Source organism: Dipodomys spectabilis, unplaced genomic scaffold (assembly GCF_019054845.1).
Source record: "Dipodomys spectabilis isolate Male_0828 unplaced genomic scaffold, ASM1905484v1 ptg000163l, whole genome shotgun sequence".
NCBI classification, from domain to species: Eukaryota; Metazoa; Chordata; class Mammalia; order Rodentia; family Heteromyidae; genus Dipodomys; species Dipodomys spectabilis.
The window spans coordinates 16,326,436-16,351,249 of NW_024870840.1; positions in this window are offsets into that span (position 1 = coordinate 16,326,436).

Genomic DNA, 24,814 nt, shown 5'->3' on the forward strand with positions numbered 1-24,814 from the left:
CTAGCCTTGAGCTGAAGAGCTGAGGGACAGTGCCCAGGCCCAGAGTTCAGGCCCCACGACCGGACCCCAAAAAAAAGTTCAGAAGAAGAAAACTGGGAGAGTGGAATACTTGAGTTTAGAATTGCAAATCAACAATGATCACATTTTCCTAAGGGGCCATTTATATGTAAGGAACATCAGATATCCCTTATACCTTTCTGGTTTTTTGGGTTTTTTTTGTCTGTGTTTGTTGGTCGTAGGGCTTGAACTCTGGGCCTGGGGACTGTCCCTCAGCTCTTTAGCTAGTGCTCTACCACTTGAGCCACAGCGCCACGTCCGATTTTCTGGTGATTTATTGCAGGTAAGAGTCTCATGGACTTGCCTGCCCAGGCTGGCTTTGAACTATCCTCAGATCTCAGCCTACTAAGTAGCTAGGATTACAGGTATGAGCCACCGGCACCCTACTTCCCTTGTGCCTTTCTATACTGAAGGCTCCCTTAAAAAAATGTGAAAGTAGGGGCTGGGAAGGTAGCTCAGCGGTAGAGTGCATGCCTTGCAAGCATGAGGCCCTGAGTTCGATTCCTCAGCACCACATAAACAGAAAAAGCCAGAAGTGGTGCTGTGGCTTCAGTGGTAGAGCGCTAGCCTTGAGCTGAAGAGCTGAGGGACAGTGCCCAGACCCAAAGTTCAGGCCCCATGACCGGCAAAAAAAAAAAAAAGTGCAAGTATTATTTCTTACAATTTTCAGTTCAAATGTAATTTATTCCAGCTACAATGTGAATTAAATAGGCTTTGGGAACTAGCCTAGAGAGTAACCATTGTCAAAATTCAGATTGCACTGAAATTCCTTTTGAGAACATGAAAGAGCCAGAACATTTGTGGATTTAAAGTCAGATATTGACTTTCACAAATGAGAAAAAAATACAGAAATATCCAAGGGGAGTTTTAACTGCAGAGGACTTTCTCAGAAAGACAATACTTAGTAAGAAGTCTACTTTCGAGTGTGTGATAGTTACTATGGTTCCGGTAAGTGTCCCCAAGGCTGGTGTGTTAAAAGCTTGGTCATTACCCTTCAGCACTATTGAAAGGTGGAGGACTTATTTATTATTATTATTTTTTTATTTTTTGTGTATGAGAGGTCAAATTAGGAGTCTTTATTGGAGAGCTGGTGTCTCAAAGACTTGCAGCCCATCAGATACACTTAACACTGTTAGAAAACTGAGCAATGAGAGTAGGAGAGGAAAGAAAGAGCAGAAAAACAATACCAACAAACCAGATCAACCCCAATGGAGAGCTGAAGTGGCCATGGTGACCAGAGGAGAGACATGAGGCTTGGTGTGGTGCCTGAGCTGGTCCGGGCCTAAAGAGGGGCAGGGGCAGGGGGCAGGGTCACAAGGAGCTGGAGAGTCTCAGAAGTTCAGGCTCAGGACAGGACTGGTCCAGTAACTTACTGCCCAAGTCCTTGCCCCTGCTTCTAGGAATTCAGGCATGCCCATTAGCTGGGGGTGGAACTTCACCTTGGTGGTAGAATTTTTAAGAAGTAAGGGGGAAGTTAGGGCACCAAAGACATGCCCTGGAAGAGTACATTGGGACCCCAGCCTCAGCCTCTCTTTGCTTCCTTCCAATAGGAAAATTCTAGGCCTTTTCTATTCTTTTCTTTTTTTGGGTCTGGTCGTGGGCCTGAACTCTGGGCCTGGGAACAAACTGTCCCTCAGCTCTTCAGCTCAAGGCTAGCACTCTACCACTTGAGCCACAGCACCACTTCTGGCTTTTTTCTTTTTGCTTATGTGGTGCTGAGGAATCGAACCCAGGGCCTCATGCATGCAAGACAAACACTGAGCCACCTTCCCAGCCCCTCTAAGCTGTTTCTTGTTGATGCATTCAAAGCCACTATGATGTTTTCTGCCTTGCCACAGCCCAAAGCAACAAGGCCAAGTGATCACAGACTGAAACTATGAGTCCAAATAAACTATGAGTCCTTCTCCCTCATTGATTATCTCAGGTATTGTGTCACAGTAACACAACGCTGACAAATATAGCATGCAAATAGGTTTATGATCCTTCTTTCTTTGTACTTGTTAAAGTAGAACCAATTTAAAGGTAATTAATGAGTATGACAAGGTGAGATTGTAAGGCATTGACTAAAGTGTTTTCTTACTCTCTACCAAAAAAAAATTCCTTTAAATTCTTTGGTATTATATCTTGAGATTAATCCCTTCAAATAAATTGGGGAACTTCCAAGTACCTCAGAAGGAATAAGCACACCAGGACCCATGTGCACACACTCAAAGCAACCCCCCCCCCCCCCACACACTCGGCCCTAATAAGTTTTTGGATTTGTTGGCATCTGTGGTATCTGACTCTCCAGTGATGCAAAGATTCCTGGGCAAGGGAAAAGAGAGAAAGAGAGAGAGAGAGAGAGAGAGAGAGTTAGGGGAGAGTAGTTCCACAGAGAAAGGTAAAGAAGTTAGATGAAGACCTGAAGTGTTCCTTTCTACTGTACCTTTCTACTCTGAGATCAGCTAAAATCATGACTAAATATTTCAGTAATATTCCAGGAACTCAAAGAAAGTGAGCTCATGCTTCATTTTCTGCCTGGAACCTTGGAAGAGGCAGTGTTTTAGTACCACACTATTTAGTATAGCAGCCAGTATTACTTGTGGCTGATGAATCCTGGGAATGACTCTGATCCAAACTGACATGTACAGACAATGTAAAACACATTTGATTTTGAATCTTAGTATGACAGAAGAAAGCAAAACATGTCATCAATAATTTTTATAATATATTTACATTTAGATAATTATATGTTAGATATTATTTCAGGGAGTAAGTCATATGACTAAAATTAGCTTCCACCAATAATGTCAACATCCTTGATAAGATGTAGTGAAATGGCACTGTATCTCCATGGTCATTACAAATGTAATGATCATGAGAATCATGATGTTATCATGAGGAAATCTTCAAGTTTAGTTAATGGACTTCTTATAGTATACAATGAACAGTCCTCAAAAGATCAACCACCATCAAAAACAAGGCAAGTCTGAGAAGCTGTCACAGCTCAGAGGAACCCAAGGATAACTGGCAACTAATGTAATGTTATATTCCAGAAGGGATCATGGAACAGAAAAACTAAGAAATAAGAATAAACTATAGACTTCAATTGATGGTACACTGGTTATACACCAATGTTGGCTCACTAAGATTCAAGATGTCAATTGTAGGAGCAGTTGGGGTGCTGTGGAAGTACATGGGAATCTGTAGTATTTCTATTTTGTTTTGTTTTGTTTTTTTGGTTGTTGGTAGTGTTGGTTATGGGGCTTGAACTCTGGGCGAGTGCTATATCACTTGAGCCACAGCACCACTTCCAGTTTTCAAGAGGTTAATTGGAGATAATAGTCTCACGGACTTTCCTTGCCTGGGCTTGCTTTGAACCATGATCCCCAGATCTCAGCCTCTTGAGTAGCTAGGATTACAAGCATGAGCCACTGGATTTTTTGTTGTTGTTATTGGTCCTGGTGCTTGAACTCTGGGCTTGAGTGCTGTTCCTGAGCTCCATTTTGCTCAAGGCTAGTTCTCTAACACTTGAGACACAGGGCCACTTCTGGCTTTTTCTGTGATTAATTGGAGATACAGGTCTCATGGAATTTCCCAAACTGTAACCTTTAGATCTTGGTAGCTAGGATTACAGGCATGAACCACCAATGCCTGGCTCATATATATCATATATGTATATATATATATATATATATATATATATATATATATATATATATATATAGTTTTGTTTTGTTTTGTTTCAGTCCTGGGGCTTGAACTTAGCCTAGGCACTGTCTCTGAGCTCCTTTTGCTCAAGGCTAATGTTCTACTACTTGAGCCACTGAACTCTTCTAGATTTTTCTGTGGTACTGAGGAATTAAACCTGGGGCTTTATGCACTCTACCACTAAGCCACATCCCCAGCCCATATATCTATATATATATTCCTGAATCTGGTTTAAAGGTATAGTCTACAAATAGAAACAAGAACAACAGAGCAAAAGACTATCAACACGTAGAAGTAGATGTAGGTAATAGAAAAATAGAAATCAGGGACACATGAAGAAGAGTAAGCAAGGTCTCATTTTTTTTTTACTAGTACTTATCTGAAAATAACCTGCTAGACTATATATTTATTTTGTGAGGTTGTCAGCATCTAGGATCTAGGATCTTATTTTGCCTATGGCATCAACAAGAATGTTAAAGACACCAGAAGTATTCTCAACACAAAAAATAAATTAAAGTCAAGTGCTGGTGGCTCATGCCAGTCAACCTACCTACTCAGAAGGCTGAGATATAAGGATGGTGGTTTGAAGCTAGCCTGCACAGACAAATCTGAGAGACTCTTATCTGTAATTAATCAGCAAAAAGCCAGAAGTGAACGTGTGGCTCAAGTGTTAGAGCCACCAGCCATGAGTAGAAAACTAGTCATGCAAGATCAGGAGATTGTGAGTTCAAGCCCCACTACTGGCAATTGTGTACTCACACACACAAATACACACAGAGAATCTTGACTCCTAAAGCTTTAGTTTATTAGTAGTAAGCATACAATTTTTCTTTTTTTTGATGTGGTCGTGGGGCCTGAACTCTGGGCCTGGGCGCTGTCCCTCAGCTCTTCAGCTCAAGGCTAGCGCTCTACCACTTGAGCCACAGTGCCACTTCCGGCTTTTTTTTTCTGCTTATGTGGTGCTGAGGAATCGAACCCAGGGCCTCATGCATGCAAGGCAAGCGCTCTACCACTGAGCCACCTTCCCAGCCCGTGAGCATACAATTTTTTAAGGCAATGAGACAGATAAAAATTTGGTATACAATCTGAAGAAGATATTTTCTAGCTTCTTTCTGCTTTTCCTAGCAAAAAATAAAATTGCTCCTCAGGTCTTGTTTTAATGGTGCTGAGGGTCAAATCCAGGCTCTTACCCAGGCTAGGCAGCCACTCTACCCCCGAAGTACATCCTCAGCTCACTATCAAGAGTTATTTATAATATTTTTTTCAGGTTATTTATTTCCACATCATATCACCACTTGAGAACAATTTGTTCTGAAATATTGGGTGGCCATGGACCAACTTCACTGACTTTCAGGTCAACAGTTCTCTCCATTTCCATCTGCAACTTGGCTTTTATAACATGTAGATCAATTTTAGCATCTTCTCTGGCAAAGCAGGATAGAAACATCTTTATAGATAAAATGTGCTTGCTTTCTTAAGGAACACAGCTTACTTCCTCTGCAGGTTCTCAGTACACTTTCTCAGCAGGCAATCTCTGCTGGTTAGCCAGCTCTGCTCTACTGGTATTTTAATCTGCAAAGTGCTACCTTAAAGGTTTTCTCTTGTTCAAATGGCCTTTTTAAAAATGTAAGAGCTGCTATTTCATCTTCTTTGAACATCTTGCATAAGTATATGACACAGTAATTCCAAAATCCCTTGTCTGCCTTGTGGTTTCTCTTTGGTATGAAGAAAAATGAAGAGAGTGGTCTCTTATCTTTCTGTTTACAGTCAGTAATTCACATTCATTAGCCTGCATGCTAATTACTTACTGAAAACAGAATTGGATATGTGTGGTATAAATGGAATGAAATTTAACAGCTAAACCATTTAGGAGTTTGCTTTTTAAGTGTTACAAATGCTAAAACACCAAACACTTCTATATAGATGAGAATTATGATAAAATTCTACGAAGGTTAGAATTATGATGCAATCTAATCTCAATTATTCTTCCTTATATTATTTAAACTTTTATAAAGCTTTGTGGATTCTTCCTCAAGTTTTCTAGTTAGGAAGTGGTGCTGTTTCTCAAAGTAGTAGAGCGCCTTGAGCAAAAAAGAGCTCAGGAACAGCACCCAGGCCCTGAGTTTAAGCCCCCAAAATGGCATATATATATATATATATATATATATATACATATTTATATTATGAAGACAGCATTAACTGAAAAATTTTTGGTGGTGGTGGTGGTTATGGGGCTTGAATTCAGGGCCTGGTCCTGAGCTCCTTTTAGCTCAAGGTTAACACTACCACTATGAGACATAAGACCAGTTCCAGTCTTCTAGTGTTTCCCTGGAGGTAAGAGTCTCATGGACTTTTCCTGCCCAAGCTAGCTTCAAACCTCAGTCCTCAGATCTCAGTCTCCTAAGTAGCTAGGATTACTGGCATGAGCCACTGGCACCTGGCATAGTCATTTCTATTTATAGTATTATATAGAAATCTTTTATAATCACTATTAAGTATTCTAGAGTTTTACTGTCATAAAGATATACATTTACACTATAACTCAGTAAAAGGAATTCCAAACACACAACACACAAATAATTTTTGTTCTACATTACATCCAAAACACTCCATATAGAAAGTATACACTTAGGTATTAATAATGATTGGCCTATCTTATTCTACTGTTGACATTGTTCCACTGGTTAGATTCAATAATAAATTTGTAATCACTTGTTCATTGAGCATATGAACATTCAAAAACACAGAAATGACATTAAAGTTGACATTCTGCTCTTCTATCTTCCAAAGGTCAAAGTGAGTACCTAAACATTTTTTAGTCAAATATTGTGGCTCATTCCAAACTTTGGTATAATACTCATTTCCCAAAAGTAGTTCTCAAAGGGTGAAGTGCAGCTGGCTGCCAGTAGCTCATATCCCAATTCTATCTACCCAGGAGGCTAAGATCCTGAGGATGAAGGTTTGATACAGCTGGGGAGAGAAAGTCTGAGAGACTCCATTCCCAAAATAACCATCAAAAAGCAGAGCTGGAGACATTGCTCAAGCGATAGAGTACCAGATGAACAAGCATAAAGCCCCGAGTTTGAACCTTAGTATGGACAATACAACAAAGAGTAAAAAGGAAGGAAGGAAGAAAGAAAGGAAGGAAGGAAGGAAGGAAGAAAGGAAGGAAGGAAGGAAGGAAGGAAGGAAGGAAGGAAGGAAGGAAGGAAGGGAGCAGAGGCATAGTCATTTAGGCAGACCAAAGGGTGGGCTACAACTCTAATAGGTAGACATGATTTATTGCTCAAATTAACAAAGGTTTGACAGTTATCACCAGGATAGGATTTGAAGATCATGGCTACAGAATTCCCTTTTATCAGTTATGGGAAGCCTAGATTAGATCCATCTTTTATGAAAAGTCTGCTAAATGTCACCTCATTGTGAAATGTTTTCCCTGTGTAGCTCAGATGTTTGTGAGCTTGATGAGCCCTGATAACTAGAAGTTATACCTTGACCTGGCTTCCACTTCAGTCAGTTACTTTAGTGATTCCTAGAAGATACCTCAAGGTGTAAATGAAATTTTCCCTTTGCTTCTAGGTACCGTGTGTCCATTGACATTGTCTACATTGCTGCTTGGAGAAGAACTCAGCTTGGGAACACCCAGTACCCTGACAAGGACTGATTTAAAGTTTTATCTACAGGCACTTCCTCCAACTTCAAAACCTGGGTGCCTGAGTCATGTTTTCCAAGGATTTGAGGAGGTGGGTAGACATATTGTCCTCCATATTTTGGGTTTTTATTTTCCTAAACCAACTTGACATATATCCAGGGCCTGTAAACCTCTCCCAAATAGTCTCTCACTACCCTGTGGGTTCTGGGGGACAGCATTAATAGTTTTGGACCTTTTTATAGGGTAAACTCATATTAGTTCAAGCATTGCTTCTTATTATACTCTCCCAATTTCAATCCATGACAGAAGTATGTCTTAAGAATTTTTGAAGAAAATGTATTATTAGTGATTTTAAATTTTCTTTTAAAATTATCTTTAATTAGTTGTAAAGACTATTATTTGTTATTTTCTGGCTCCCAAATTTCCTTCTCTCTCTCTCTCTCTCTCTCTTTCTTTCTTCCTTCCTTCCTTCCTTCCTTCCTCCCTCCCTCTCTTCCTTCCTTCTCTTTTTCTCTCCCTCCCTTCCTCCTCATTCCTCCCTCCCTCCCTCCCTCCCTTTCTTCCTTCCTTCCTTCCTTCCTTCCTTCCTTCCTTCCTTCCTTCCTTCCTTCCTTCCTACCTTGCCTGCTTGCTTGCCTGCCTGCCTGCCTTCCTGCCTGCCTGCCTGCCTGCCTGCCTGCCTGCTTGCTTGCTTGCTTGCTTTTTTGGTGCTGGTATTAGATAGAATTGAACACAGGGCTTCAAACTCTTAGTTGGCTTTTCAGCTCAAGGCTGGTGCTTTACTACCTGAGCCACATTTCCACTTCTAGCTTTTTGGTGGATAATTAGAGATACGAATCTCACTGATTTGTCTGCTTGAGTTGACTTTGAACCATGGTTCTCATATCTGAACTTCCTCAGTAGATAGGATTTACTGTCATGAGCCACTGGTACCCAGATATCTGTAATTTTACTAATTTTCTTTATTTCTCCAGCACATTTATTTTCTGTCTCTCTGTGTTAAGACTTATGTGAGGAGCTAGCAGTATAAGAAAGCATAAAAGATATTTCTTTTCTTGTTTTTATTATTAATTTTTTGGTTGGTCCTGGGGCTTGAACTCTGGGCCTGGGCACTGTCTCTCAGCTCTTCAGCTCAAGGCAAGAGCTCCACCACTTGAGCCACAGTGCCACTTCTGGTTTCTGGTAGCTTATTGGAGATTAGAGTTTCATGGACTTTCCTGCCCAGGCTGGCTCTGAACCCCAATCCTTAGATCTCAGTCTCCTGAGTTGCTAGGATTACAAGTGTGAGCCACTAGTACCAGGCATAAAATAAGTTTCTTTATCTTTTTTTTCCTGGTCTTGTGGCTTGAACTCTGGACTTGGGCACTGTCCCTGAGCTTCTTGTTGCTCAATGCTAGCACTCTACCTCTTGAGCCACTTCTAGGTTTTTCAGAGTTGTTTACTGGAGATAAGAGTCTCATGGACTTTCCCACCCAGGCTGGCTTTGAACTGTGATCCTCAGATCTCAGCCTCCTGAGTAGCTAGGATTATAGATGTGAGCCACCGGCACCCAGCTATAAAATTTATTTCCTTGAGGAGTACATGACTTAGTTAATGGAGATGGACAAGTAGACAATCTTCCTGTTTTTGGTGGCTCTGATTCACTTTTCATATTCTAGGACATGATTAATTTGTGTTTCTTTCTCCATTCTATTCTTGGTTCCAGAAGATTCTTCTAGATAGCCACATGGCTTTGTATTCCCATTCCTTAAGTTTCCTGCTGATGAATTGGGGATAGGGAGAAAGTAGTGATCAAAAGCAAAAATATGAAAAAAAAACGGCAACAAACTCATTATTTTTTGTATGATGCTTTGGGAAACAAGCCAGAGGGAATTTAAAACTATACTATTTCTGTTATTACCATTTGTGATTATATTCCTTTTAGTGTGGAGAGTGTACTGGGGGTTGAATTCAGAGCCTCACCCTTTCTGGGCAGGAGATCTATCATTTATTTGAGCTCTGCCCCAGAATGGCTTACTTTGTCTGTCATTTTCCTTTTTTGTTGTTCTTGTTGTTTGGTGCTGGTCCTGGGGCTTGGACTAGGAGCCTGGACACTGACCCTGAGCTTTTGTGCTCAAGGATAGCACTCTACCCCTTGAGTCACAGCTCCACTTCTGGCTTTTTTAGTAGTTAATTGCATTTAAGAGTCTCACAGACTTTCCTGCCTGGGCTGGCTTGGAATTGTGATCCTCAGATCTCAGCATTATTTTTTTTTTTATGGGTCGTGGGGCTTGACCTCTGGGCTTGGGCACTGTCCCTCAGCTCTTCAGCGCAAGGCGAGCGCTCTACCACTTGAGCTACAGCGCCACTTCCAGTTTTCTGGTGGTTTATTGGAGATAGGAGTCTCACGGTCTCTCTTGCCCGGGCTGGCTTTGAACCGAGATCCTCAGATCTCAGCCTCCTGAGTAGCTAGGATTACAGGCGTGAGCCACCAGCACCCAGCAGATCTCAGCATTCTGAGTAGCTAGGATTACAGGCATGAGCCACCAGTCCCTAGCTCTATACCCCCCCCCACTCCCTTTTATTTTTGTGCTAGTCTTGGGGCTTGAACTTAGGGCCTGGGCACTTTCCCTGAGCTTCTTTTGATCAAGGATAGTGCTATGCCACTTGAGCCACAGCTCTACTTCTGGCTTTTTTGGGGGGTAGGTTTTGAACTACTACAACGCTCTTAAAGCTCTAGTTTGGATGAGGCACACAAGTGTTATCAGGCAGAGCAAGCCACGTGGCCACGCTTCACATCAGACAGAGGGTGGCAAAGAATTATGGCGTCACAGGGAAGGACCGCAGCCTGGACCATGTGTCTTTTGCTCTCTTTGAATAGTCTTCCCACAGAATCTCTAAAGCAGATATTTTGGTACCTACTTCGTAGCTGTCTCCACTTGCTCCCAATTACCTAGTACATCTAGTTTAAAGTAGCTGAGCTGGATGCTTTTCAAAATGCTTTAGGGGAGTTGGGGATTTAGCTCAGTAAAAGAGCCTGGCAAGTGCAACGCTCCAAGTTTGGTCCTGAGCTCTGGGGGAAAAATGCTTTAGTTATGACTTTTTTTGGGGGGAGGGGGTGTCGGTTGTGGGGCCTGAACTCTGGGCTTGGGCTGTCACGCAGCTCTTTAGCTCAAGGCTAGTGCTCTACCACTTGAGCCACAGCACCACTTCTGTCTTTTTCTGCTTAGGTGGTACTAAGGAATCGAACCCAGGGCCTTATGCATGCAAAACACTCTATCACTGAGCCACTTTCCCAGTCCTAGGTATGACTTTTTCCATGTAGTTTTATCCCAACCATTAGCTAAAAGATGATTAAAAATCTGCAGAAAAGAATGAAAAATCTACACATATTTGTATACCCAGTTTTTTGTTTTGTCTTGTTTTTTTGCCAGTCTTGGGGCTTGACCTCAGTGCCTGGGCACTGTCCCTGAGCTTCTTTGCTCAAGGCTAGTGCTCTACCACTTGAGCCACAGCACTACTTCCGGCTTTTTCTGTTTATGTGGTACGGAGGAATCAAATCCAGGGCTTCATGCATGCTAGGCAAGCAACTCTATCACTAACCCACATTCCCAGTTTTGCTTACCCTTAAGGAATTAAGAAAAAAAAATCTCAGGTATCAGTCACTAATGCCTGTAAGCTTAGTGACTGAGGAGGCTGAGATCTGAGGCTCACAGTTCAAAGCCAGTGAGGATAGGAAACCTATGAGACTCTTATCTCCAATTAGCCACTAAAAAGCCAGAAGTAGAGGTGTGGTTCAAGTAGGAGCCTTGAGCCAAAAAGCCTAGACCCTGAATTCAAGACCCAGGACACACCCACCCATTCTCTCTCTCTCTCCCCGTGTCTCTCTCTCTCTCTCTCTCTCTCTCTGTCTCTCTCGCTCTCTCGCTCTCTTTCTCTCTCTCCCCCTGAAATTCATGTAGGAGCTATAGGTACCCACTAGTTTTGCTGTTGCCTCTTACCACATGTGTATTGTCCACTCTACCGCACTGTACAGTGGAATTGTACTAGTCTTATTTATTCTTGTATCCCACTGGCTAACACAATATTTGGCATTAAAATATTTGATAAAAATATGTCAAACTGGGTGCTGGTGGCTCACGCCTATAATCCTGGCTACTCAGGAGGCTGAGATCTGAGGATTGCAGTTCAAAGCCAGCCAAGGCAAGAAAGTCTATGAGATTCTTATGTCCATTTAGCCACCAGAAAATTGAAGTGGCACTGTTGCTCAAGTGGTAGAGTGCTCGCCTTGAGCTGAAGAGCTGAGGGACAGTGCTCAGGCCCAGAGTTCAGGCCCCACAACCCACAAAAAAACAGATACAAGGCTGGGAAGGTGGCTCAGTGGTAGAGCGCTTGCCTTGCATGCATGAGGCCCTGTGTTCGATTCCTCAGCACCACATAAGCAAAAAGAAAAAAGCCAGAAGTGGCGCTGTGGCTCAAGAGGTAGAGTGCTAGCCTTGAGCTAAAGAGCTGAGGGACAGCGCCCAGGCCCAGGCCCCACGACCGACCAAAAAAAAAAAAAAAACCAGATACAATAATACTAAATCCACCAAGTCTTTGAAGATTGACTACTTCTTTCTGAATAGCAAAAATCTTGGATGGACTGAAGCTCCCTTCTGTGTTGGGAGTACATGAACTGGATTATTTCCCCCTCCTTCCTTCAGGGCTTCACAGCCAGAATTTATCAGGCTGGTAATGACAATTTCTGTTTGGCTTACAGCCCTGCAAGGGCAGCACCATGTAATAGCCTAATAAAGGTCTATAGCCTGGATGAGTGAGTGGGTACCAGCTGCATGTCATGCCATGAGTTCTCTCTTGGCAAACCTTCCTCCCAGCAGTACTCCAACCATCCAGCAGGTGGCAGGGGTGATCTCTGCTATGAACCTGCCATCTGGGTTTTGGTTATTGGTTTTTTCATAACACTGTTTTCTCAGATTGCGCCATGCTTCATGTTCTCCATCGTCTCCCATGACAAAGGACAGTTCTGATAGATATTCACTTATTCATTCACCTGTGCAGTAGAGGTTTATCATGTGTGGACTCTGTTCCTGGCACTGGGACTGCAGTGGAGAGAAAAACAGTCACAACCCCTGTCCCCTAGGAAAATTCCACTGTGGGGGGACAGCTAATCCTATGGGGAATTTCCAAAAACTTTGGATGCTTGTGGAAAGTACAGGACACTAGGAATATGAATAAAGAAATGAATCCAATGTACCCGAAGGATCAGGGGTGTTTTCTAGGGAAGTACAGTTTCTAGAGGATTCTGAAGGGTATCGGAGGCAAGTAGATCCAGAAACATGGGGAGAGCCTGAAGTTTATCCTTAGGGAGTCTTTGTTCTTTTCAGGAGAAGAGTGAAGGGTGAGAGTCCCACTAGACACAGAGGCTGGAGCTCATCTTCCTTGTCTCCAGTCCTAACTCTGCCATTTCCTAGCTACTCCTAAGATTGCTCATCTGCCCAGTGGGCCATGTGAAAGTATTTGCTTCCCGAGGACAGAGTAAGATTGTTCATGTACACATCGTGTGATGCCTAGGGTGATTTCTGGAATATTAGCAGTACTCATGCACCTCAATTCCCTTTCAGATTCAGAAACTCTGTTCCTGTGAATCAGAGTCAAGCTACCCACAGTGGCCTCCAATCTGCTAAGTTTCATTTTGGGTACTTCAAAAACCAAAACCTTGACACTCATTATGGTGTGCCACACACACACACACACACACACACACACACACACACACACACACACACACACACACACACACACACACACACACACACACACACACACACACACACACACACACACACACACACACACACACACACACACACACACACACACACACACACCTGGCTAAGTTTCACCCAACAGTAGGGAGTGTGTGAGCTCTGAACCACGTAATGCCTAATGTTTCATATAATTGTGTTTTCCTTATCCCGTAAGAGTTCACAGAGATGATGTGGCCACTTTGATAAAAACCAATCCTTGAATCTTAAAAGAACAAATTGTAGACTCTTTTATATTGTCCACACAGGATCTCTGTAGTGTCTTTTTATAGCCAATCAGTTTCAATTGCAATCTTTTATTCTCACTGGAGCATATAATCCCTTCATTCTCAAGGCTACTCACTATCCTCAATCAGGAACTTTCCTTGACTTTTTAATGAAGATTTTAATGGTTACATTTTGAGGGGTGCTTTGAAGTCTCTTTCCAATAATGGGAACACTAAAAAAGAGATATACAGAACATAATTAAATGGTCTCAGACTTGCTTAGATATCCAATTGTTTCCCTTAAAAAGCCTGAAAAAATAGAGAAGTAGTACTGGCAGAAAAAAAAAATCCTCTGAAATGAAGCTAACACTTTTTGTGTGTGTGCTGATCCTAGGCTAGAAATCAGGGACTGGATGCCATCCCTGAGCTTTTTGGCTTAAGGTTCTACCATTTGAGCTCCACTTCTAGCTTTGTAGTGGTTAATTGAAATAAGAGTCTCATTGACTTTCCTGCCTGCACTGGCTTCGTACCATAAGCCTCAGATCTTAACCTCTTGAGTAGCTAGGATTACATGAGTGAACCACCAGCACCTGGCTCTGTGGGGGAAGGAGAAAGGGGGGGGCGGGTTGTAGGGGCTGAACTCTGGGCACAAGCGCTGTTCCTCAACGCTTCAGCTCAAAGCTAGCACTCTACCACTTGAGCCACAATGCCACTTCTGACTTTTTTCTGCTTATGTGATGCTGAGGAATCAAACCCAGGACCTCATGCATGCAAAGCAACCACTCTACCACTGAGCCAACTTCCCAGCCCGGGCACTAGGACTTGAACTCAGGGCCTTGTACTCTCATTTGGCTGTTTGACTCAAGGTTGGTGCTCTACCACTTCAGCCACACCTCCACTTATGACTTTTTGCTGGATAATTGGAGATAGAGCCTTATGGACTTTTCTTCTCTGCCCGCCTTCAAACAAGGATCATCAGATCTCAACCTCCTAAGTAGCTGGAAATACAGTGTAAGCCACCAGCATCTCACATCTAACATTTTTTTTTGCCAGTACTATGGCCTGAACTCAGAGCCTGGGCACTGACCCTGAGCTTCTTTTTGCTTAAGGCCACTTCTGGCTCTTTCAGTTTGTGGTACTGAGAAATTGAACCCAGGGCTTCATGCATGCTGGGCAAGTATTCTACCCCTAAGCCACATTCCCAACCCCTCTAGCATCTTTTTTTTGTCGGTCATGGGGCTTGAACTCTGGGCTTGAACACTGTCCCTCAGCTCTTCAGCTCAAGGCTAGTACTCTACAACTTGAGCCACAGCACCACTTCTGGCTTTTTCTGTTTATGTGGTGCTGAGGAATTGAACCCAGGGCCTCATGCATGCAAGGCAAGCACTCTACCACTGAGCCACCTTCCCAGCCCCTCTAACATCTTTTAAGTTGCAAATTATTTTTGTTTCCTGGAATTATACTCTAGAATATAAATTGTAAAGATGAAAGATTTCACATCTTCCGCAGCCATCATAAGAACCACGGCCAATACCTACCTCTATATCAAAAGACAAGTTAATAAAAATATAGTATAACATTTATTTCAAGTTTTACGTGACATGGGAGCCTTTAGAAATGAAAACCCAAAGACCCAGTGAAAGTTATTTCTATTCCTTTGGTTTGATGACCGTGGTGTAGAAATGGGATTGGTTCAAAAGGTTATGGTCCATTGATACTAGACTGAGTGGGGAACCAAGCAAAGACTGGCTGTTCAGATTCTTCCTGCTTTCTCAGCCGCTGCCATTGCTTCAGATGTGGAAGACCCCTCTGCTACGAGCGTCTGAGGTCAGAGTTCCTTTATGCCCAGCTCTCGACGCAGATTGGTGGCAAGAGGGCAGAGTGACCTTGCTTCCGTGGCGCTCTCTGTCTCCTTCTGTTCCTAGTACTTTGGGGTAGCATATTTTGAATCTCAAAGTACTCAAGCCCACTTGAGTCTTGGTATTGTAAGCTTCGCTTTTCTAGCTTACTCATGATTCATTTCTCAGAACTCCCTTTGATTTTCCAAAGCATGCTAGAACTTTCTTGTAGCTATTTTGAATTTCGATTCCAATTTTATTCCTAGCTACATAGATACATACATGTCTGCATAGATCAGTATACACAAAGGATGCTGTAGGACATTGCTTATAACTCTGGGTATGGGGATTATGGGAAGCTCTTATTTTTATTGTTATAGTTTCCCTATGTAGTTTTGGTTTCATATGAAGCTGTGAGTTGGGTTTTCTAAGATGACTTAGAAAATAGTTTTCAAGTCTAATCAATTCCATTGAAATATAATTCACATATTTGGGGGAAAAACAAGTTAGTTGATAAGGGAAATGTTATATTTTTCTTGGAAAATTCCTCTGTTGCGGTATGCTTTGATTGTCAAGGGTTAATCTACAATTTTGCTTCACAATTCCTAAGTATCTTGCACTTGGATTGATTCGTTATCGAAACAGAGTCCACTTTTCTGGTGAAGAAAAGTCTACTGCTCAGCAGAGCACCTACCTTCAGATGGACTACATGAAATGAAACCTATCTCCAATCTAGCCAAAGAATCAATAAAAGCCGTTGGAATTAAGACAAGTCATAAATTTGCTCTCTAGATCTCACATTGCTGCCACTCTGAGCTGACCTTGCCTGACTTGATTACAAGGTCATTTTCCCTACACGTTTTACTCAACATTTTGAAAGGTATGAGGTGTTTGTTAAAACCTGATCCTTGGGGAAATATTTGCTCATTTTACAAGCAGCCCCTCCATTCCACATAATCCATTGCAGTGAGCGGTTGCTCTGCAGGGAAGCCCACGAGCCAAACCTTGACAGCTGCCTCAGCCTGGCAGGGCGGCCCTGCCTGGGCTTGCACGGCGGCGCTCCGTCATCATGCAGTCGGCATTCACGCTGTCTTTCCTGACCTCATTTCAAGTCAAACCTTTCATAACAATCTACAAAGGGAGTCTTTGTGCTCCCGAATGGTCATGGATTTATGATAGCTCTAATGTGAGGGAAAATACTCAACCTAGAGATTTGATTGGCATGTTTTTCTCTTGTTCTGAATAATTATCTTTCTAATAACAGCATATTTCCAGTACTCTGAACTTTAAGACCACTTATGAAGCAATAGAGCTCATTGATTTGATTTCAGAATTGAAAAGGACCAGGCATATTAGTGATTTTAATCTCATTAATGAAGAAACTGCTCCCCAAAGAAAATCAAGTGGTTGATCCCCTGGACATGGCCACATCGAAATGGACTTAGGCTTTCTGAGTTCCATCTCAGTGCCCTTTGCAATGCTTCATTACAGCCTTCCAGTGCTCTTCCCAGTGTTTTGTATTTTGTATCATTATTATTAGTGAGGCTCACTATGCAGCATGGAGGCCTTGTAGGTACCTGTGTGTCACACCAGCTCCCAGAAGTAAGTGTTGTCACGAACCCATCAGATAGATAAGAAAATCAAGCCATGGGGAAGATAAGTAACATAGCTAGCATTTTGAAGAACACTGAGTGAATACTCACACCTATAATCCTAGCTACTTAGGAGACTGAGATCTGTGGATCACTGTTTGAAGAAAATTCAGTGAGCCTCTTAGCCCCCAATTAACCAGCAAAAAAAAAAGGGCAGAAGTGGAGTTGTAGCTAAGGGGTAGAGCACCAGCCTTGAGTAGAAAAGCCAAGTGAGAGCACAAGGCAGTGAGTTCAAGTCCCAGGACCAACACCAAAAAGAACAGTCAAAGAAAGATGGAGATTTTTTAATTTTTTTTTTGGGGGGGGGGGGTCCGGTCGTGGGGCCTGAACTCTGGGCCTGGGCGCTGTCCCTCAGCTCTTCAGCTCAAGGCTAGCGCTCTACCACTTGAGCCACAGCACCACTTCCAGCTTTTTTTCTTTTTGCTTATGTGGTGCTGGGGAATCGAACCCAGGGCCTCATTCATGCAAGACAAGCGCTCTACCACTGAGCCACCTTCCCAGCCCAGATTTTTAAATTTTTGTTGTTATTATTAACAACAATTCCAGAAGTCAAGTAATGAGTACAGTTCTTCCTGGACAATGTCACCCCTTCCTTCACTTTTCCCGAAGTTTCCTTCTTCCAGCCCTGCCTACAAGTTGCATAGTTAATTTTTTACAGAGTAAATATTGAATACCATGAAAAATAAGGAGATTCGGATGTTCTTTCTGAACTCCAACTCAAATTTTAATGACTTTCCAGAAGCTTTTTTCCCCCTTGGGCATAAAGTATAAAACTATCTTTTAACAGCTTCTGCCAGGGCTGGGAAGTTGGCTCAGTGGTAGAGTGCTTGCCTCACATGCATGAAGCCCTGGGTTCAATTCTTCAGCACCACATAACCAGAAAAAAGCCAGAAATGGCGTTGTGGCTCAAGTGGTAGGGTGCTAGTGTTGACCTGAAGAGCTGAGGGACAGTGCCCAGGCCTAGAGTTCAGCTTTGCCTTAAATTCTCCTACTTGATACACATCTGGTCCCGTCCTAAGGGCACTTTCTCCTTCTGACCCATAACAGAATCAGAACTGAAACCTTGAAAAAGATGTTTCCTTTGTGTTTTAGTAACTACCCCCTCACATCTCTAAGGACCTAACGTGCTTCTCTTTGGCAAATGGGCCAGTAACAAAACTCTCGTGGAGTCCAAACAATGCTTTCAAGCCCTCTGGAATTATAGTACATAAGGACTGCGTGTGACAAGCTAGGATGGCTGAGTCAGGGCCTCTGGAAAGACAAGAGGGTGGAGTCCATCTGCGCTGCCCACCACAGGGAGAAAGGCTGAAACCTCATAAATAACCTCTTCCACGGGCTGTGCTGCCAGCTCAGAATGCGCTTTGCATGTATTCTGTTTGTTTTTAAAGAGGGTGTGAGAAAAAGGTTGCCATTTAAAAGTGCCCAGTACCCACAACCCACAAGAACAGATGGGCTTAGATTTGAAATAAATGAAAGGCTGAGTTGAAAACCAAACATTCTGGACGGATTACCCTTGGGACTGTTTTAAAAACAGCAATGTCCCTTACTGCAGTTGAAATGTAAATCTGTCTCTCCAACTTCAGTTAACACCTGTGATCTTCCAGGAAAATGCTTGCTTTATTAAGCAAGAGATCCCTTGTAATGAAGGGGAGGATATATATGACTGTAAAATTCTATTTCTTAGCCAGGCGCTGGTGGCCCACACCTGTAATCCTAGCTACTCAGGAGGCTGAGATCTGAGGATCACAGTTCAAAGCCAGCCCAGGCAGGAAAGACTGTGAGACTCCTATCTCCAATAACCACCAGAAAACTGGAAGTGGTGCTATGGCTCAAGTGGTAGAGCACTTGCTTTAAACTGCAAGAGCTCAGACACAGCGCCCAGGCCCAGAGTTCAAGCCCCATGACTGACTAAAAAAAAAAAAAAAAAAATTCTATTTCCTTTTCCTCTCTAAATGGCAAAGCTGATATAAAAGCCCCTCTATGGAAGAGGAAGAGGATTTTGTTTCCAAATATCATCTGATACTCTTTTCTAAAACCCACTTATGTGGGGCTGGGAAGGTGGCTCAGTGGTAGAGCGCTTGCCTTGCATGCATGAGGCCCTGGGTTCGATTCCTCAGCACCACATAAGCAAAAAGAAAAAAGCCAGAAGTGGCACTGTGGCTCAAGTGGTAGAGTGCTAGCCTTGAGCTGAAGAGCTGAGGGACAGCGCCCAGGCCCAGAGTTCAGGCCCCACTACCGGACCCCTTCCCCCCAAAAAATAAATAAATAAAAATAAAACCCACTTATAAAGTTTGAGATTAGGTAAAGATATTTTTTGCACACCTGTCTGCTCTTAGAAAGCTCTATGGCAGTAGGTGGCGCTCTAAGAATGAGATTACTGTAGTGTAAGGGAAGAGGAAGTCAAGCATGAAAACAAAATTACCAAAGATGCCTTTCTGAGGTGCCTTCTTGAAGGCAGCAGCTTTGCTCTGAACTCCCACAGGGCCCCACTCACCCCAACTGTGCAACTCTGGGCTATTGTTTGAGCAGAAGGATGACCACAGTTGCTTCCATCTTAGGATCACAGGATAGACAGGCCAGGAAGCACCTCTTATATAATGGATTTGCTTGGAGCCTTTCTATCCATCCTGGAGTCACATCAGCTCTAACCCGGCTCACTGTGTTGATGAAGACATTGAGACTGAAATAGAGGATCAGAGTCACCTGGCTTATTCTCAGTGGGCTTGCTCCTGGTCCATTGATTCTCAGCATTTCAAGGAGCCCTTACAGTTTTGGGACTTTGTGGATAATGAAATGGTACCAAAGGAACTTTGGGAGAGGTGGCCTGTTTGGGGTTGGAAACTGGGTCCTGGCAATCTCCTTGGCTGTGGACAGGGGCCATTAGACATCTATAGTGTTTCTCCTCTGTTCCTAGATTCATGATGGTCTTTCTAGTATGCCATATGAAAAAGGTCAGTCCCAAGTCTTTCTTGTCAAGCTAACTGTCTCAGGTCTCATTTTTGTTACTCAGACTTGAAATGACATAATTTTTTTTGGCTAGGCCTTTTAGCATGAATGCTTTGAAGTCTTGGAAATGTTCTGAGCAGCAGAGTATAGAAACAAGCAAAGCAAAAAATCTCTGCCATCACGAAGGAAGCAGAAAATACATAAGCAATTATTTAGCATGTTAATGATGAGTGCTAAGGAGAGAGGGGAGAGCAGAAAAGAAAGTATTAAGGACAGAGAAGAAACTGTCAGGAATAACCTCACTGAAAGTCCGATGTTAGGAGCAGGACCAGGCTTTAAATGTTAGGAACAGCAAAGAGACCATTTGATAACCTCTCTCTCTCTTTCTCTCTTGCTCACTCTATTTTTTGTGTCAGTTGTGGGGCTTGAATTCAGGGCCTGGCACTGTCCCTGAGCTATTTCACACAAGGTTAGCACTCTACCACTTTGAGCCACAGCGTCACTTCCAATTTTCTGGTGTTAATTGGAGAGAAAAGTCTCACCAAACTGTAATCCTCAGAGTAGCCTCCAGAGTAGAAAAGATTATAGGCATGAGCCACCAGTGCTGGGTTTTTGTTGTTTTTTTTTTTTTTGTCTCAATAGTGGGATTTGAACTCAGGAACTCATGCTGTCACTTGGCTTTTGTTTTGCTCAAGGTAGTACTCTACCACTTGAGCTACCTCTCTACTTGTAGCTTTTTGCTAGTTAATAGGAGATAAGACTCTCTTAGGCTTGTCTGCCCAGGCTAGCTTCAATCCAGGATCCTCAGCTCTTAGACTCCTGAGTAGCTTAGATTATAGGCATGAGCCACTGGTACCTGGGAAATTATTTCTAAATGTTTGCTGCGTATAGTATGTTTTTCTTTACCATTATGTCCCTCACTTCTCCAATCACTCATGATGTCATCTCTTTGGATAAGCCTTCTAAACCTGTTTAAACAATTCTCATCTGGCTAGTCTCTCTATCCTTGTCTCTTCCCTAGGCTGCCCACCCCAAAATACAAATACTGGCCTGATATTGGAGGCTCACACCTGTAATCCTAGCTGCTCTGAAGGCTGAGATCTGAGAATCTCCGTTCAAAGCCAGCCCAGGCAGAAAAGTCTGAGAGACTCTGATCTTCAATTAACCAGCCAAAAGCCACAAGTAGAGATGTGGCTCAAATGGTAAGAGCACCAGCCGTGAACATAAAAAAGCAAGCAAGAGCATGAGGCCCAGAGTTCAAGCTCTAGTACTAGCATGTATGCGTGCACGCGCACGCATATACACACACCTTAACCAATGAAAGTGTGGTATTTGAGACACAACATCTACATAAAATGTGATAGATTAGATGTAGGAAAAGATATAGGACATTAGTGAATAAACCACAGGAACAAAAAATAAATAATAGATAATGTATACGTTCATGGTAATAGCAATTTCTTGGTTGTACTAGATGTAAGATGTTGACAACCAGGAATGCTCTGTTCTGTCCCCACAAATTTTCTACATATGTAATGTTATTCCCAAGTAAGTTTGTTAAAAAAATTCTATTTTTGATGTGTCACTCATCTTCTCTAGATTCTTTCATGGCTCCCTAGTGCTTTGGGTCTCAAGTTAAAACTCCTTAGCCTAGCATAGAAGTTCACTTCTAGTTAGACATCGTTCAGCAGGCCCTCCGGATCGTGTATGGAGCTGGGAGTGCCACGCTCTTCCTCTGTTTATTGGCTGGTGGAGAACTCTGGCAAGGAAACAAGCAATTGAACCACAAGGGAAATGGGAACTAACACAGAGGGCAGGCAGTAGACCCGTGAAGGGAACCTGGAAGAGGATTGGGGAAGGCGTCAGGAGAGGAGTTAGAGAAGGCATCTGGCCGAAGTGCTGTGCCAGCTGAAACCGAAGTGGTGAGTCCAAGTCAGCCTGCTGCAGTTTACTTAGAAGGGAGGAGGGAAGGGAGATGGAGGAGGACCTAACATAAATACTGTTCTTGAAGATCCATCTTGAGCTAGAGGATCCACTGTCCTTGAAACCTATCTCTGAGGCCTGACTGATTATTTTCCTACCCCACCTACTGGGGACCCACCTCACTATTTCTGTTTTTATTCTTTCACACTTGGACAATCTTTTAAGACTCAGAAAAATGATGGTATCTTTTTTTTTTGTTTTGCTTGATGCCTTGGGTAATAACCCTAGTTTCTATGTGACTTATTCTCTGCCTTGAGCCCTGTCATCTTCTAGGCTGTGTGTTTTCCATTGCTATTTAATAATCCTCTGTATTGATTTATTACTCCTCTTTGACCTGCTGTGTGTTGAGCTTCAGAAAGTGGGCACCATGTCTTCCCAACTATGTACACAGAGCTTTGCAGAGTGCTGAGATCCCTGGGTACCTGCAGCCAAAGAGGCAGCTTCTTCGCCCACAGAATACAAGGAGGGAAAGCTCTCAGAGCTGGGCTGTACAGTTTACATGAGATATTTTTAAACTGTGCTTGCATCATGCTGTGGCAAAATACCTCATGATCAACATGTAAAGAGGAAAGGTTGATTTGGGTTCATTGTTTTGAAGGTTTTTCAGTTCTGGGTCTCTTGGTTCTATTACTTTGGGGCTATGGTAAGAGAGTATATTATGGGGACAGGAAATGGGGAGGAAAAGCAAGTCTCTTCACCTCATGCTTAGGATGTAAAGAAAAACAGAGGGAGATGGGGGAAAGAGTGGGAGGAGAGTACTGCAACCTCACAATCCCTTTTAAGGCACACTCTTTTTTTTTTGTTTTTTTTTGGGTCTGGTTGTGGGGCCTGAACTCTGGGCCTGGGCGCTGTCCCTCAGCTCTTCAGCTCAAGGATAGCGCTGTGCCACTTGAGCCACAGCGCCACTTCTGGCTTTTTTCTTTTTTGCTTATGTGGTGTTGAGGAATCGAACCCAGGGCCTCATGCCTGCAAGGCAAGCGCTCTACCACTGAGCCACCTTCCCAGCCCTTAAGGCACACTCTTGATGACCCAAGACCTCCCAACTAGGCCCCACCTCTCAAAGATTCCACCACCTTCCAGTAGCACCATGGGAGGGGACAAAACCCTTAACATATTCATCTATGGAGGATGTTTTAGATTTAAAACACAGCAGTAATCAAAGTCCTTAGTTCAGGGTCTAGTTCCATCACAACCACTTGATGAAAGATAGTAATGAATTGCTCTTATTAAAAGACCATAGAGGGGTTGGGAAGGTGGCTCAGTGGTAGAGCGCTTGCCTTGCATGCATGAGGCCCTGGGTTTGATTCCTCAGCACCACATACACAGAAAAAGCCAGAAGTGGCATTGTGGTTCAAGTGGTAGAGCACTAGCCTTGAGCTGAAGAGCCGAGGGACAGCGTCCAGGCCCAGAGTTCAGGCCTCACAACTGGCCAAAAAAAAAAAAAAAAAAGACCATTGGACTTTTAGCCAAGCTTTTGGTTCTGCTGCTCATTATCAAAGGAAAAAAAATTATCCGTCGGGGCTCTCTGGTCTTTCTTTGCTCATCTGGAAAGGAGGATTATAATAACTAATTTTACAGGCTGATGTGGAGACTCAAATTTATAATAACATACAGCGAATCAGTTCTTTGAAGGCTCTCATTCCTTTCCAGTATAATAACCATGATGTACTTTTCATTTTTCCCATTCACTGCTTTGAACCATGCTGTTCTATTCCTCTTTTCCCTTGGGTAGGGATTTTTGGTGATAGCTTGGGCAGATTTAATAACTTCCTAGTTGCCTAGGTGAGGTGAGAAGTTCTGTTTCATAGTTTAAGACATAGTTCTGTTCCTTTCCGTGACCCCAATAATAAACTTGATTAAAAGTTCTGTTTTTGGCCTCAGGCACATCATGCTCTGGGAGTTAGGAGTGGGAGGCCAGAGATGACCCTGAGATGAACTGCCCCTCTTCCCTGGGGTCATGAGTCATACATAGAGGAAGGCTGGACACTGGTTTCCTTCTGCAGTTGCCCACAAAGAGGACAATATAAAGCACTTGTCTCTAGCTTTCCTTGTTTTGTCTGAGTTTATCTAATGTTAGCGCCCTCTGCTGGAGTGGTGGTCTCCCTGCAGGGTTGTCATCTTATTGCCTAATTTAGAGGTATACACAGACTCCTACTCTTCTGCTTACTTTGCGACTTCTTGAAGCTTCAGAGCTTTCCAAGGTCTTTTTCACTGTGTGAAGGCCACAGAAAGCAGGGATGAAGTGAGGCTTTTCCTGCCTTCTTCCCAGTCATACCACACAGTACCACTGATGATTCCTTCTCTTCCTTCCCTTCTACCACGTCACCTATCTTAGTAATGGCACCCAGATCTAAGATTGTATCCACCAACCATCTATTCTTCTTTCTCAAAGCATATAGAGGAATGGAAATATGGATAGGCCATTCATAGGCTTCTAGAACATTCTCTAAAGGCTCGCTCACCACATTATATGTGGGGATAGCTTCATAGTGAGTCCCTTGGGCATCACAGACCAGCAAAAGAAATTATTAGAGAATGTGATGCTCTTCTTCCAGCATCACCAGTGTTTGAGTTTGGGATGCCATAATAAAACACCATAGACTGGGTTTAAGCAACAGACATTTAAATCTCACAGTTTTCTGGACTAGAGGTCTAAGGTCAGCGTGCCAGCTTGTGTTGTCTGTTGAGGACCATCTTTCTTGCTTACCATTATCTCCCTTCTTGTTGTATCCTCACATGGCAGAGAAAGACAGAGTAACCCCAATAAGGAAGTCAATGATCTCAATGTTCAGAGGCTCTGGAAGCTTCTTCAGCTTAGAATATTGGGCTCTCTAGCATCTTTGGACCTCAGCCTCCAGGAGTACAACAAAATAACAAAATCCCAATCAATATCTAACTCCATATTTGAAAATAACAGAACACTCTACAATGAAAGTCATTCATCTTAGCACTACTACTACTACTTATTATTATTATTATTTTGATT